Here is a 13,789-nt window from a genome sequence, read left to right on the forward strand (position 1 = left end):
GTTGTTTCTTCTTCCTCTTCCTCTCTCTTCTTCTTCTATTTTTTAATATGACAGCTTTATTGAGATATAACTTACATACCATGCAACTCACTCATTCAAAGTGTATAACTCAGTACTTTCGTGGTATTTTTACAGAGTTGTGCAGTCATCACCACTGTCTAATTCTATAGCATTTTTATCACCCTGAAAGAAACCCCTTACCCATTAAGCCGTCACTTCCCAAATCCCCTCTCCACCCAGCCCCTGGCAACCAGTGATCTGCTTTCTGTCCCTGTGGATTTGCCTATTCAGGACATTTTCTATAAGTGGAATCACACAATATGTACCCTTTGCTGTCTAGCTTTTTTCCCTTAGCATCAGGTCTTTGAGGTTTGTCCATGTTGTAGTGTGTGTTATTCCAGTTTCTTGGTAAACATTTTGTGGAATCTCTGGGTCATCAAGGAGGGCTTGGGGCCTGGGGTGGGGAATCAGGTGGAAGAATGTTACAGGCTGGGTAAACCCGGGGCACAGGCTGCTCCTTTCAGATTACGTTGAAATGGAAAATGGTTCATAGATGGAGCAATGTTTATAAAACCATTTCCAGTTCAGCTTCCAGTTGGGCGTAAACTGTATCTGCTTTCTCCTTCTCTTCAGTTGTTCCATCTCTTCCCCTAAAGATCAACATAGAAAACAGTTTTGGTCAATTAAAGCTGTACCTGCTGACCCCTCTTTTGTGCTGCCTTTTTGGATGGGGTTTTATTTTATTTTATTTTTTAAATTTATTTTTGTCTGCGTTGGGTCTGTGTTGCTATGTGCAGGCTTCCTCTAGTTGTGGCGAGCGGGGGCTACTCTTCGTTGCGGTGCGCGGGCTTCTCATTGCAGTGGCTTCTCTTGTTGTGGAGCATGGGCTCTAGGCCCGCGGGCTTCAGTAGTTGCAGCACGCAGGCTCAATAGTTGTGGCACGCGGCCTCCAGGGCATGTGGGCTTCAGTAGTGGTGGCACGTGGGCTCAGTAGTTGTGGCTCGTGGGCTCTAGAGCGCAGGCTCAGTAGTTGTGGTGCACAGGCTTAGCTGCTCCGCGGCATGTGGGATCTTCCCGGGCCAGGGCTCGAGCCCGTCTCCTCTGCATTGACAGGCGGATTCTTAACCACTGCGCCACCAGGGAAGTCCCTGGATGGGATTTTAGAGTGTCCTTTCTTGGTGTGAGACATAGGAAGCCTGTAGTTCCCAAGGGGGTGGTGTGAAGTTGCTCTGGGGTCATAGGGTTCCAACCAGCTAGACTTTGGCTGCTTTCTGGGGCCTCCCTGAAGCCACAATGCTGGCTTAGACTGAAACAGAGTTGTAGAGTTGTTTACTTTTCTGAATTTATAAACCTTCTGCCTGTGTAGAGCCATAAATTACCGTTCCAGGGTCAAGTGGGAGAATATGGAGGCTGATTTTTCTCTAGCTATCCATAGGCACGACTTTCTGGGGTGTCTGTGCCTCGAACAGAGAGCTTATTGGTAAGGCTGAAGGTCATGTGTGTTTTCTCCATTGATCTTATAATTGACTGTGTTAGTTTCCTGTCACTCTTGGGACAGATGACCCCAAACTTCCTGACTTGAACAACTCCACTTTATTATCTTATAGTTCCAGAGGTTACAAGTCTGAGATGGGTCTCACTGTGTCAGTGGGGCCGCCTTCTTTTCCAGAGGCTTTCGGGAGAAGCCACTCCTTGCCTCTTCCTGCTTCTAGAGGCCTCCTGCATTCCCTGGTTCATGGCCCCTTCTTCCATCTTCAAAGCCAGCAGTGCGGCATTTCTCTGATCATTCCTCTTTGGTCACATCTCTCTCTGACCACAGCCTGGAGAGATTGCCCACTTTTTAGGGCTCACGTGATTACATTGGGCCCCCACCATATCCAAGATAATCTCCCCGCCTCAAGATCCTTAACTTCATCGCATCTGCAGAGTCCTTTTTGCCGTGCACGGTAACATTGTCCCAGGGCCCAGGGATTAGGGCATGGGACTTTCTGGGGGCCATTATTCTCTGGCTCCATTGACAGTCTTCAAGGAGACTTATTTCCTTTGTATTCTGTCTCTTACTTTGTTCCTCTGAACCCTGCAAGGTTTGTATATTTATTTAATATTTGCTGTTTGTCTCCTGAGTGATTCAGCAGTCATGGAGCTGTTTGGTTGGCATGCCTGCCTTTCACTGAGGTGCAGCCACTGGCTGAGTCTTGATTTAACTCTGAGCACACCCGGTTGTTTTCTTTCGTGGAAGGACCCGGGATTTTTGGTGCCGATCGAACACATTTGTACGTCTAGACCCTCTCTTCTTCCCAAGAACTCCATACTTGGTGGGTGGCCCTGCCACTGTCAGTTAGAGGGTCTCTCGGGGACTCTGACAGAACTATTCCCTGGAGTTAGTGTCTCAGAGTCTGAGTCAGCTGTGGGAAAGACCACCGTGACGTGAGAAGAGTGGGGCTTGGCCCCCAGGACTTCAGAGATGCCAATGGGTGTGCCTTTATGGGGACTGAACTGGTGGGCTTGTGGCTCCGTAAAAGAGTGGAGGAAGACAGGTGGGGGTAGGGACAGAGGAGTCATAATAACATCCACTTGTTAATCGGCAGTTTGGTTCAGAGATACTTGGGGAGTGTATCAGTCAGCTTTCTGCTTTGCTGATGATGCGTAACAAACAGCACCCCCGCATACAAAGGCTGACAGAAACAAGCACCTACTTCTTTACAGAATTTTTTAAAATTGAGGTAACGTTGGCTTATAACATGTAAGTTTTATGTGTACAATACTGTATTTTGACATCTCTGTACACTAGAGCGTGCTCACCACCGAAAGTTTAGTTTCCATCAAAAATATGGAATGCTTCATGAATTTTTGTGTTACCCTTGTACAGGAGCCATGTTAATCTCTGTATCTTTCCAGTTTTAATATAAGTGCTGCTGAAAAGAGCACCAAGCACTTATTTCTTGCTTACTGGTCAGTGGGTGGTGAGGTGTGGCTCTTCTGGGCTCAGCTGGGTGGGACCAGGGAGGCCTGGTTAGGCTCTGGGCTGGGTTTAGGACTGAGCTCCTAATTTCCTCCTTCTGAGGCTAGTAGGCTCTTGGGGCATGTACTTCTGCCTCTCCTATCTGGCATAAGAAGAAGCCAAGCTACATCACGCAGTCCCATTTAAAACCTCTGCCTGTCCCCCCAACTAATGCTCATTGACCAGAGCAAGTGACGTGGCCAGATCCCACATCTATGGGCTGGGGAGGGCTGTTCTAGTTGGGAGGTCATGCAGAGTCACACAGCAGAGGGGGCAAAATGCACGTGTGTTAAGGGGCAAGAGGGAAGAAGTGGGATTGTGATACCTTCTGCCCTGTTGGTGTGTGGGAAGGAAGATGACCCCAGTGGACGAGACTGAGGCACCCAGTTGTATCCAGGAAAGTAGCCCCGTAGGCGGATGTTGGAAGCAGCAGGTGCTTGTGAAATATGTAGCTTCCTTGGTTCCATCTTAGAACAGGGCTTCTCAGCTGGGGAGGTGGTAGTGGGGGGGAGGTGGGAGGGCAGTCATGTCCCCCCGGGGACATTTGGCAACATCTGGAGACCTTCTGTTGTAGTAACTAGGGGAGAGGGTGCTCCTGGCATCTAGTGGGTAGAGGCCAGGAATGCTGCTCAGCATCTAAGAGTGCACAGGACCGCCCCCCACAAGGAATTACCTGGCCTGGGTCCACATGTGCCCAGGCTGAAGAGCCCTGCACAGATGCAGTTTCCAGGTGACTGTCGTGCACTTTGAAGTTTGAGTACCACGTCTCGCAGGACTGTCTGCACTGGGAAGGGCGGTTGGCAGTCCTTTCCATATAAAGACATAAAGCCCTCCCGAGGAAAAAGGAGTTGTTTAACCTCTCACAGATGGCTGTGTGGAAGCAAGTTACAACCCAAGGGTCTTGGCTAGGTCTCTATGATTTCTGTGACTTATTCTCATTGGCTTTGTACTGTCTTAATTCTTTAAGTTTTATTAATTTTTTTTTTGTTATTGCACAGCCTAATAAATGGACCATTTATCTGGTGTTGAAAAATCTGTTTTTTATGAGGAGATTTCCATTATGAGCTTAATACTCTTTTTTTCCAGGTGGCCTTTTGCCCACTGTTTCTCTTACGCATGTATTTTCTTCTTCCGTACCAGCAAGACTGCATGCAAGTACTTGGTAGCAGAGATCATGCCTTAGGTTTCCTTTCTGCTCTGCACCGTAGCGAGCACGTGGTAATTATGGGGCAGTTGCTCATGGTGTCCTTTGCAGTGCACGTTGTGCTGCGTGGTTAAGGGTCGTTGGTCACGTTTCCATGGACCAGCTTTTTGTATCTTGCTGTAAATTCTGTTTCCAGTCTTTAGGGGCTGATGGTTAGCGTGTTGACACTCAGTTGCTATGTGGCTAAAAGGAAGTTTTGACCTCATTAGAGGAAGGAGCCATGTCATTGAGAGGCTGACAGCCACCTTCCTCCTCCCACACAAGTGTTGTTTTATTTTGGTGATTGAAATGTTGAGGGTATGAAAAAAAAAATCAGGGTGTTTGACTCGCTGGCAGGACAAGCAGAGGACAGTGCTGTGAGTGAGTGAGCGAAAGCCTGTCTGTTCCCACCCGCATCGCGCACAGCAGGCAAATCGAGTTTTTCTCCTAAAAACCTGGTTGGGGAAGCATTTGCTCTGGAGGATGCTGTGTCACCTAGAATTCGCTGTCATCAGATCAGCCAAGTATCACCTCTTGGGGCGACCAGCAAGTGACGGAAATAACTTCGTTGTGCAGAACTTTCTATTTCTCTCTTTCGTTCTTTCTCTTTTCTCCTTCGGTTGAGTGCTGTTTAAATGAAATGGTTCTCCTTGATTGTGTCTTTAGTACAGTAGTTGTGAGAGCAAGGCTTTTGTTCTTCCTGATTCCCTGTGTGAGAAAAGACATCTCCTGGTTTGTGGGACGCAGCGGAGGGAGGGTCAGGACCCACCGAGACAGTTCCATCCTTCAGCTGTCCTTTTTAATTTTCATTTCATTTTTTAAAAATTGAGATATAATTGACCTATAACGTTGTATTAGCTTAAGGTGTGTAACATAATGATTTGATATATGTAAACATTGTGATGTGATCATCACAATAGGTTTAGTTAACATCCATCATCACACATAGTTACTCATTTCTTTTTCTTGTGATGAGAACTTTTTTTTTTTTAATCTTTAGTTATTTATTTATTTTTGGCCGCGTTGGTTCTTCGTTGTTGTGTGTGGGCTTTCTCTAGTTGCAGTGAGCGGGGGCTACTCTTGGTTGCGGTGCGCGGGCTTCTCATTGCGGTGGCTTCTCTCGTTGCGGAGCACGGGCTCTAGGCACACGGGCTTCAGTAGTTGTGGTAGACGGCCTCAGTAGTTGTGGCACACGGACTTAGTTGCTCCGCGGCATGTGGGATCTTCCCAGACCAGGGCTCGAACCCATGTCCCCTGCATTGGCAGGCGGATTCTTAACCACTGCACCACCAGGGAAGTCCCATGATGAGAACTTTTAAGATTTATTCTCTTAGCGACGTTCAGATATACTCTCCAATATTGTTAACTATAGCCATGTATTACGTTGAATCCCCAGGACTTATTTACTTACTTACTTACTTATTTATTTATTTGGCTGCACTGGATCTTAGTCGCACATGCGGGATCTTTCTTTGCGGCATGTGGGATCTAGTTCCCTGACCAGGGATGGAACTCGGGCCCCCTGCATTGGGAGTGAGGTGTCCTAGCCGCTGGACCACCAGGGAAGTCCCAGGACTTAACTTATTCTATGGCTGGAAGTCTGCACCTTTGATGCTCTTCACCCACATCCCCTCTCCCGCCACCTCTGGCCACCACCATCTGTTCTCTGTGCCTTTGAGGTGTCAGTTCTTCTTTCCCAACTTGTTGCCTGCCCTGTCGCCTCCTTAGCTGTGAGGACACCGAGTTGGTGTGTCTGACAAAGCAGATGACCTAGAAAGCCACACGTAGTAAAAGAGAAGATGAAAATAGAAGTATGTGAACTAAATTAAAATTATGTGAACTAAAAAATGAGAAAGGCCCTGAGCCGCCACATTTCCGCATGCAAGTCTAGCAATGTCACATGTTATGCCGTCAACCTTGGTAATTTTTCCAGCTGTCCTTTTGTCTAAAATACAACTTACATGAAAATGAGCCGATCCCTTGCAACTTAGTGGTTAGGAAACTAGAGTCAGGTTTGGGGAAAGCGACCCTCACCTTGTCAGACCCGACGCCCCCCTCCCCCCAAGAGGCACCTGGACTGTTATTCCATGGCGAACAGGTTGAGCTGAAAGGCACTTGGGAGGAAATGGAACTTCCCGTTCTGTTTGGCGTGCCTGTATCAAGACGTTCTGAGCCCCGATTCTTGTCTCACAGCAGGTGGTGATTCACGTTACTGTCGTTTACGGAGTAGAACGTTGTTGAGGTTGGGGGTGGGTGAGTGTGTGAGTGCGCGAAGGGGGGAGAGGAGCAGCCTGATGAAACCGTTTGGAATGCAGGGAATATGTTAGAAGATGTGCTTTCGAGGACAAACAGTAAACTTTTGGCAATAGGCTGAGTTTGTGACCTGTGACTCAGACAGTGTGATTGAGGGAGATTCCAGTGGTCATTTGCTTCCAGCCTCCTTCTTATCGGTGCCACGGGGCAGTGTCTCATTCAGCTTTCCAGAACACTCTCTAGGAACTCTTTATGCTAGACGGAGATGGTATTTCTCCTCTCGCTTCACTGTGGTTTAAAGAACCGGGAACTGGCGTTATGAGCAGTCTCCACGTTCCTTTGATGATTGTGTGATTTATCAGTGGAGAGTTGCCCGTGATCTTCCTGGCCTCTGACTTCTCACAGGGTACCTGCCCTCACGGTCCACCTGTGGAACACGTATAATGGGAAGTGAAGACTTTTAGAGGTAGGTGGGTTCTCCTGTTTGGAAATTGGGGTTATTTGAGCCAATGCAAGTCAGTTCCTGACCTTACCCAAGATTTACTGCATTAAATCAAAGAAGATCCATATAACTGTAGGTTATAATTCTTTTTTTTTTTTTTTTTTTGGTCCGATACCAAGACTGATGTTTCCCTGGAAAGAGCCCTTGAATAGGAGCAGAAAGATTGAATTTTAGGCCTAATGCTATCATCAACCACCCATGTGACACTGGCCCCAAGAGAATAAAGGAATCATCCTGTTTCTTCTGTCAGCTGATCACTTGGGCCACACGTTCTCCAAAAGGTTCCAGCACACAATGTGATTGATCCATTTTCAAGACTGTCCTCAGCCCCTAGTTTGAGTTACTGCTATTATGGGGGATTGCTCTATCACTCGCAGCGGTAAAAACTGTGTATGGTGAAACCCAGTGGCCAGAAAGCTGTCTTTGGAATGTTCTCTTGTCACCTATTAGGGAATGCGCTGTAATAATTATGTTCCCTGGAACTTTTAATGACTAAACTGCCTTGAACAGGAACCAGGAAAGGCCCACCTTCCAGCAGATTCCATTCTGTGGGGTTGTCTTAGAATTGAGGTCTGAGAGCATTTCTTGATTAACTAGTCAGGTGGGTGTGACTTCACTAAAGGCCAGTTTGGACCCTGTCGGAGAAAATCAAGTTCAGACACTTAGTCTAAATAGAAGTGAGGAATACGGTTACCTTTATCTCATTATCTAAGCTTTCTTTGGAGGATATACAAGCTTGTACCACATGTGACAAGCATCACATGTGGAGGGATTTTTTTCCTGCTTTTTTCCCTGAAAAGTCCTTGGGGAATCATGTCATAGACTATTTGGTGTAAAACCAAAACCGACCAGACAAACAAAAAACAAAGCAAAACAAACAAAGAAAAAAGCCGTAGTTAAATTTTTTGTATTAAAATATTTAGCTTGAGAATCTTCATTGAAAATCAGTAATCTTTTGCAGATTTGTTTCAATAGGCTTTGGTGCCTTTTAAGAAGATTTCCTTCCTGGTTGCTGTGTTTGGTCCCTTCAGAATTTGGTTTAGAACAGTTCTCCAGGGAAGCAGCCATGTTAAACTGGTTCACTGTTAGGATGGCTTACATTACAGAAGAAGTTTCTACCTTTAGCCCTCTTTTTCTGCTGGTTTGCTTTCTTGGAAGCATTATCACATCTGTTCTTAGGGGAGTTATAAAAGAGGAGAAAAGAGTTAACACACCGCGTTTTGTAACCAGCGTTGGCTTCTTGCCCTGGGTACTGTGTTTTTGCCATCCATTTCTCACTTCAGAAATGCAGACGGGGTCCAGCGCTTCTCTGAGAGCCCCTCCTGAGCAAGGTGGAGGCGTGCAAATGGAAGGGGGCCGCAGGGATGCCTGCTGGGGCGGATGCGCTCCAGAGAGAGGGCAGGGGTTTATCTCCGCTCCCCATCGGCTGTCATTTCATTCTCTTTGGCTCCGGCTTTTTCCATTCGTAGCTGCCCTTGTTGTTTGTTGGAACCAAACTTCGCCTGTACAGAAGGGCTGTGGGCAGAGGGCCTACACATGAAGTCGCTTAGCTTGCCCTGATGTAGTGAAGGGATCATAAAGGGATGAGGACAGGGGAAAAGCTGAGCACGGGAGGGGCGACCGTGTCTTTCCATACAGGGATGTCTGTGGAATAGGAAGACACAGAAAAATGGTTTTAGGGTTTTTTTTAGGTCGAGTGGAGATTAGTGATGGCTACATCTTTATGTGGCTTATGTCTATGGTTGATTTTCCTTATTCACGGTAGTTAAACATAAAGTTGCTGAGACCTCATAGAAGCTTTGCTTCTAGGGGAAACAGAGGGGTTCGGTTCCTGCAGGCCTCTGGTCACAATATTTTCATCAACCAGTCACTGCATAACCTTGTTTTACGTGTGTTTCTGCTTAAAGACACCTTATTGACTGTGTACTGTTGATTCATCCACGTTGAAGTCAACGGTCAGCAGCACGTTAGCTCATGCCTGAACCAAGCTTCTCCAACACACGTGTTCCCTCCCTACTGCACAGCACAGCCGTCTTGCCCTTCGGAACACCAGACAGCGCTGCAGCACCGTGCTTGGGGGCTGTTCTAAGCAGAGATGTCACCAACAAAAGCACAGAAATGCGAAAAACGTGGCAGTAAATAGACCACGGAGAGCACACTGGTTTACGGCCTGGGAGCTGAAACAAGAAGGTAGCGCGAGGCCTCATTCCACCTGAGCTGGGATCGTGTGCACCGAGCGGCTCGACCTTTTCACTCCGTGCTTGGTCCTTCAGGGACCACACCACCTCAGGTATTGATCTGGGGTTACAGATAGATTTTAGCAAATAGGCAAATTCACGAATACTGTATCCTCAAATCATGAAAATTGACTCTATGTGTATACACAGTGTGTGTCCCCGGGCGTTAGATACACACACGTACACAGGTGTCTATTTTCAGGGACTTTAACGACCTGAAAGCAGTCAGCATTATAACATTGGGTTGGCTCCAAAGTTCGTTCGGGTTTCGGAAAAATCTGAACGAACCTTTTGGCCAACCTCGATAGTTGTGTCCTCTGGTCCCTCTGGAGATGCAGTGAGAGGTTCAAGTGTTTTAATGGGGGGGCAAAGGCCTGTGAGAGAGAAATGGGGGACAGGACTGAGTAAGGAAAGCCTCAGGACCTCGACGCGAATCTGATAAAGTTTTGAGCCAGCGGCCCCCCACCCCCCCGTGAGCTCTGGAGTGGAGATTGCCTGATGGTTAGAGAGAAATGGCCTTGCTCAGTCGTGGGGCTGCTCAGAACAGAGCCATGGAGGGTGGGCAGGTTCCTTCTTTCTTGAAAGGAAGAACTATGCATCTCCATTCTGGCGCAGTTGTAAACCACATTTTGGATTTCAGTTTTATATATTAAAAAATTACTTTGCGCCCATATGAGGTTGAATGAAGCGGCATCACCATTTCAGATCAAAAGTCTTCAAGTACCGGCAGCGTCTAACGGTCTAACCCAACAGAATCTTTTCAAGGTATAATGACATTGTTTAAGATGAGGGTAACATCTATGTCTGAAATTGCTTGTTGAGAAAAATCCACTGTACCTCATCCGAAGCATGTCTTGACCCGCCATGGAAGCCAGTCCATGGTGTCCGGACTCCCGGATGATGCTTGGTTTCATCAGGACAGCCCCTCCCCCAAATGAAAGAGAATCAAGGTAGTATGAGGAGGTGCTGCCTTTGTGTGTATGTTTCAGGTTGTTTTAATCCGTGAACACAAGCTTTTCTGAGCAGCTCCTTCCTTTGCCTTCAGGTGTTGTGGGTGCTGGACACTGGAGCTCCGTCATTGAGTAGGTGTTTTAAGAACAAACGGCAGATTTACAATTACAGCTTCTGCAGTGATGGGGAATATTCAGTGCCATTTGGTTGAACATGTAACCACCACTGTGTCAAGTTAATAACTTCTCAACTTGGTCTTAAAACCAAATACATGCAGTTTGTTTCATTAAAAATACCTAAGTGGTAAAGGATGGGTGGCTTCCAATGGTGGTAGAGTCAATTTTTAAAAGTTGAAAGGAAAGTGCTTTGTTGTGACTTGCAGTTCATATAGATAAGTTCCATAAGCAGTTTGGTCTTGTCTGTTTCAGGTGAGATAAAGTGTGAGACCCTTTCTAATTGAAGTGTAGGTGATTTACAATGTTGTGTTAGTTTCAGGTGTACAGCAAAGTGATTCAGTTTTTTATATATATTTATATGCACACAGACACCCCCCCCCCCCCCACACACACACACTCTTTTTCATGTTCTTTTCCATGATGGTTTATCACAGGATGTTGACTACAGTGCCCTGTGCTCTACAGTAGGACCTTGTTGTTTATCCATTCTCTGTAGGTACTAGTGTGCATCTGCTAATCCCAACCTCCCAATCCATCCCTCCCCCACCCCTCCTCCCCTTGGCAACCACAAGTCTGTTCTCTATGCCTGTGAGTCTGTTTCTGTTTAGTAGGTATGTTCATCTGTGTCATATTTTAGACTTCCTATGGTATTTGTCTTTCTCTTTCTGACTTACTGCACTTAGTTTGAAAATCTCTAAGTCCATCCCTATTGCTGCAAATGGCATTATTTTATTCTTCTTTATGGCTGAGTAGTATTCCATTGTGTGTATATATGTATATATATGTATATGTATGTGTGTGTATACATATATATATATATATATATATATATATATATATATATATGTATACACACACATATATATATATACCACATCTTCTTTATCCCTTCATCTGTTGATGGATATTTCGGTTGTTTCCCTGTCTTGGCTATTGTGAAGAGTGCTGCTGTGAGCACTGGGGTGCGTGTATCTATTCAAATTATAGTTTTCTCCAGATATATACCCAGGAGTGGGATTGCAGGGTCATATGGCAACTCTATTTTTAGTTTTTTGAGGAACCTCCATACTCTTTTCCGTAGTGGCTGCACCAACTTACAGTCCCGCCAGCAGTGTAGGAGGGTTCCCTTTTCTCCACACCCTCTCCAGCATTTATTGTTTGTAGACTTTTTGATGATGGCCATTCTGACCGGTGTGAGGTGATACCTCACTGTAGTTTTGATTTGCATTTCTCTAATAATTAGTGATGTTGATCATCTTTTCATGTGCCTGTTGGCCATCTGTATGCTGAGACTCGTTCTTTAAAAGGCATTTGTCTTCACCTGCATTCCTAGGTACAATGTCCTTCAGCCAGATAGTCTCTAGGAACACACAAAGCTGTAGTTGGATGAGGTTGTGTTTGCTGACCTGTTGCGTTGAGGGGACTGTGGGACATCTCAGTCACAGGGTGCTAAGAAGACCTTAAAAAAGTTGGGCAGGGTTTAAGGAATTGGGTCCCTGTCTGAGATTAGTGGTCTCTGAATTGTTTATGTTCCAGCAGGAGAAGGCTGAAGCCTAGCCGTGAGTGCCAGGCCAGCTCCCAGCTGCCAGTGGCTGCTTTTCTCTGTTGCTTAATACGTACGTGATTGAGAGACTAGATGAGTGATTGATTGGGTGGGTGTGTGCTTCTTAATGATCACTCGTTTTTAATACCATGCCTTGTAACAACTGGATGTGGTCCTGGTGTCACCTTTTAGCTTTTGATGCTGATGGCAGACCAGCTTAATTCCAGCAGAGCCTTGCCGGGAAGGGAGCTGAGCGTGACTCAGCATTATGGAACGTCAGGCTTAGTGGAGGTTGAGTTGTAATGTTGGCACTTGTTTGTGGTTTATGTTTTAGAGTTTTGGGTGTATTCTTTTTGATGCTTTTGTGAATGATATTTTATTAATTTCATTTTCAGATTGTTCACGTCAAGTACTTGCAGGATATTGCATTTTAAGGCAATAAGAGACCTTTTTTCTTGCTAGTTACAGAAAGAGATTTTTTTCCTGGTTCACTGCCTGTGTCTGTGGCACTGCGTTTTTAATGACCAGGAAGACCTTCTGAGGATTCGTTGGCTTCCTTTGGGTTTGCCGCTTTTTAGTTCTCCAGGGCACCAGTAACAGAGACTGTGTTCGATTTTTTAAAAATTTATTTAGGTAATTTTCATTTAAAACGATTTATTTTGGTTGATTATAGACCACAAGAAGTTGCAGAAATAGCGCCGAGAGGTCCTGTGTGGTGTCAGCCAGCTTCCTCCGACGGTGACGTCTTACATAAGCTTAGAGCAACAGCAAAACCAGGACATCGGTACGGCGCAGTATGGTTACCTCATCCGCAGTCATTACTGGGAGTTCACCAGTGTCTGCTTGTACTCTCTTATGACTTAAAGATAAGCATGAGTAATATCTTCTCTTGCAAAACTCCAGTGGAGCATAAGTTGAGCAGAAAGGGACGGAATGAGTTGAGGCTGTTAAACAAGCACCCGTGAAAGATCCCCTTGACTTTCTTGGCGGCCGAAGTGGATGGGGCAGGTGGCAACAGCCCCCGTGGAAGGCAAGAGGATGCTTTGGGTGGTTAAAATCCAGATGCGGGCGGTGCCTGAGCTCCATGTGGGGCATGTGCCTTTTGTTTTCAATGCTCAGGTGAGAGAAACCATTTCCCCTTCAAGCTCTAGGCAGATTGATGGAGAATATAATGGGGAGGAGAACCCCCCAGCTTGTCCATCACAACCCGAAATCACTGGCCCCGGATTCAGTTACTTAATCAGTTCCCATACCCCTTATTTTGCAAACGGATGGAACAACCTCTTTTCTCCCCTTCGGTGACGGTAGTTACTGTGTTTGGCGTTATCCACCCCACTTGGACCTCACTTTGGAATTTCTTTCTTCTCTTCCGTTTGGATGGTTTGCCACATGTCTGGCTAGGAAAGTGGAGATGTAAACTAAGCGTGTAATGGACGTGAATCTTCCACTGCATGGAATGTGGCCGAATGATTTTTCCTTCCCACCTCTCTTGCCGTGAAGGTGACGAGTTGGAACTGGTTAATGATAGTCACGAGACACCCCCGAGTTGTGTGACTCTCTGTGGGGGGGGTGGCAGCACTTTATCTCGAGAGCCACGTTGCGGCGCGTTCCCCGCCTGGGGGTTCTGTGCGAGCTGAGGGCAGGAGCTTGCAGTCTGGGCCTTGAGAAGGTCTTGTGAGTGAGGCGGGGAGTGGAATTGCAGAAGCCATGGTGGCTTATGGAGACTGGGGCCGGGCTGCTGGACTGGCTCGCACCCCTGAGATGTGATGAGACTGGGAAGGTAGCTGTGAGGGCCGTTGGTACCAGGGAGCCTGTCAGACACTTACAGAGGCTTGCGGGCTGAACAAAAAAGGGTTTGATCGTCAGGAAGTAGATGAGTGGTTGCCTAGGACCGGGGGGTTTGGGTAGTGACTGCTGAAGGAGAGGGTCCAGGGCTGCTTCTG

The 13,789-nt window shown here is 46.5% G+C and overlaps 1 protein-coding gene and 1 non-coding gene across 6 annotated transcripts in view; one reads left to right on the top strand and one right to left on the bottom strand.

The window, feature by feature from the left end:
- Positions 1 to 13,789, top strand: part of TBL1X (transducin beta like 1 X-linked) — a 223,459-nt gene that overhangs the window by 17,155 nt on the left and 192,515 nt on the right. The gene's annotated exons all lie outside the window — the stretch shown is intronic.
- On the bottom strand, positions 2,825 to 2,928 carry LOC114238035 (U6 spliceosomal RNA). The gene has a single exon (XR_003623470.1). It is a non-coding gene; the product is annotated as a U6 spliceosomal RNA (small nuclear RNA).

Source organism: Balaenoptera acutorostrata, chromosome X, assembly GCF_949987535.1.
Source record: "Balaenoptera acutorostrata chromosome X, mBalAcu1.1, whole genome shotgun sequence".
NCBI classification, from domain to species: Eukaryota; Metazoa; Chordata; class Mammalia; order Artiodactyla; family Balaenopteridae; genus Balaenoptera; species Balaenoptera acutorostrata.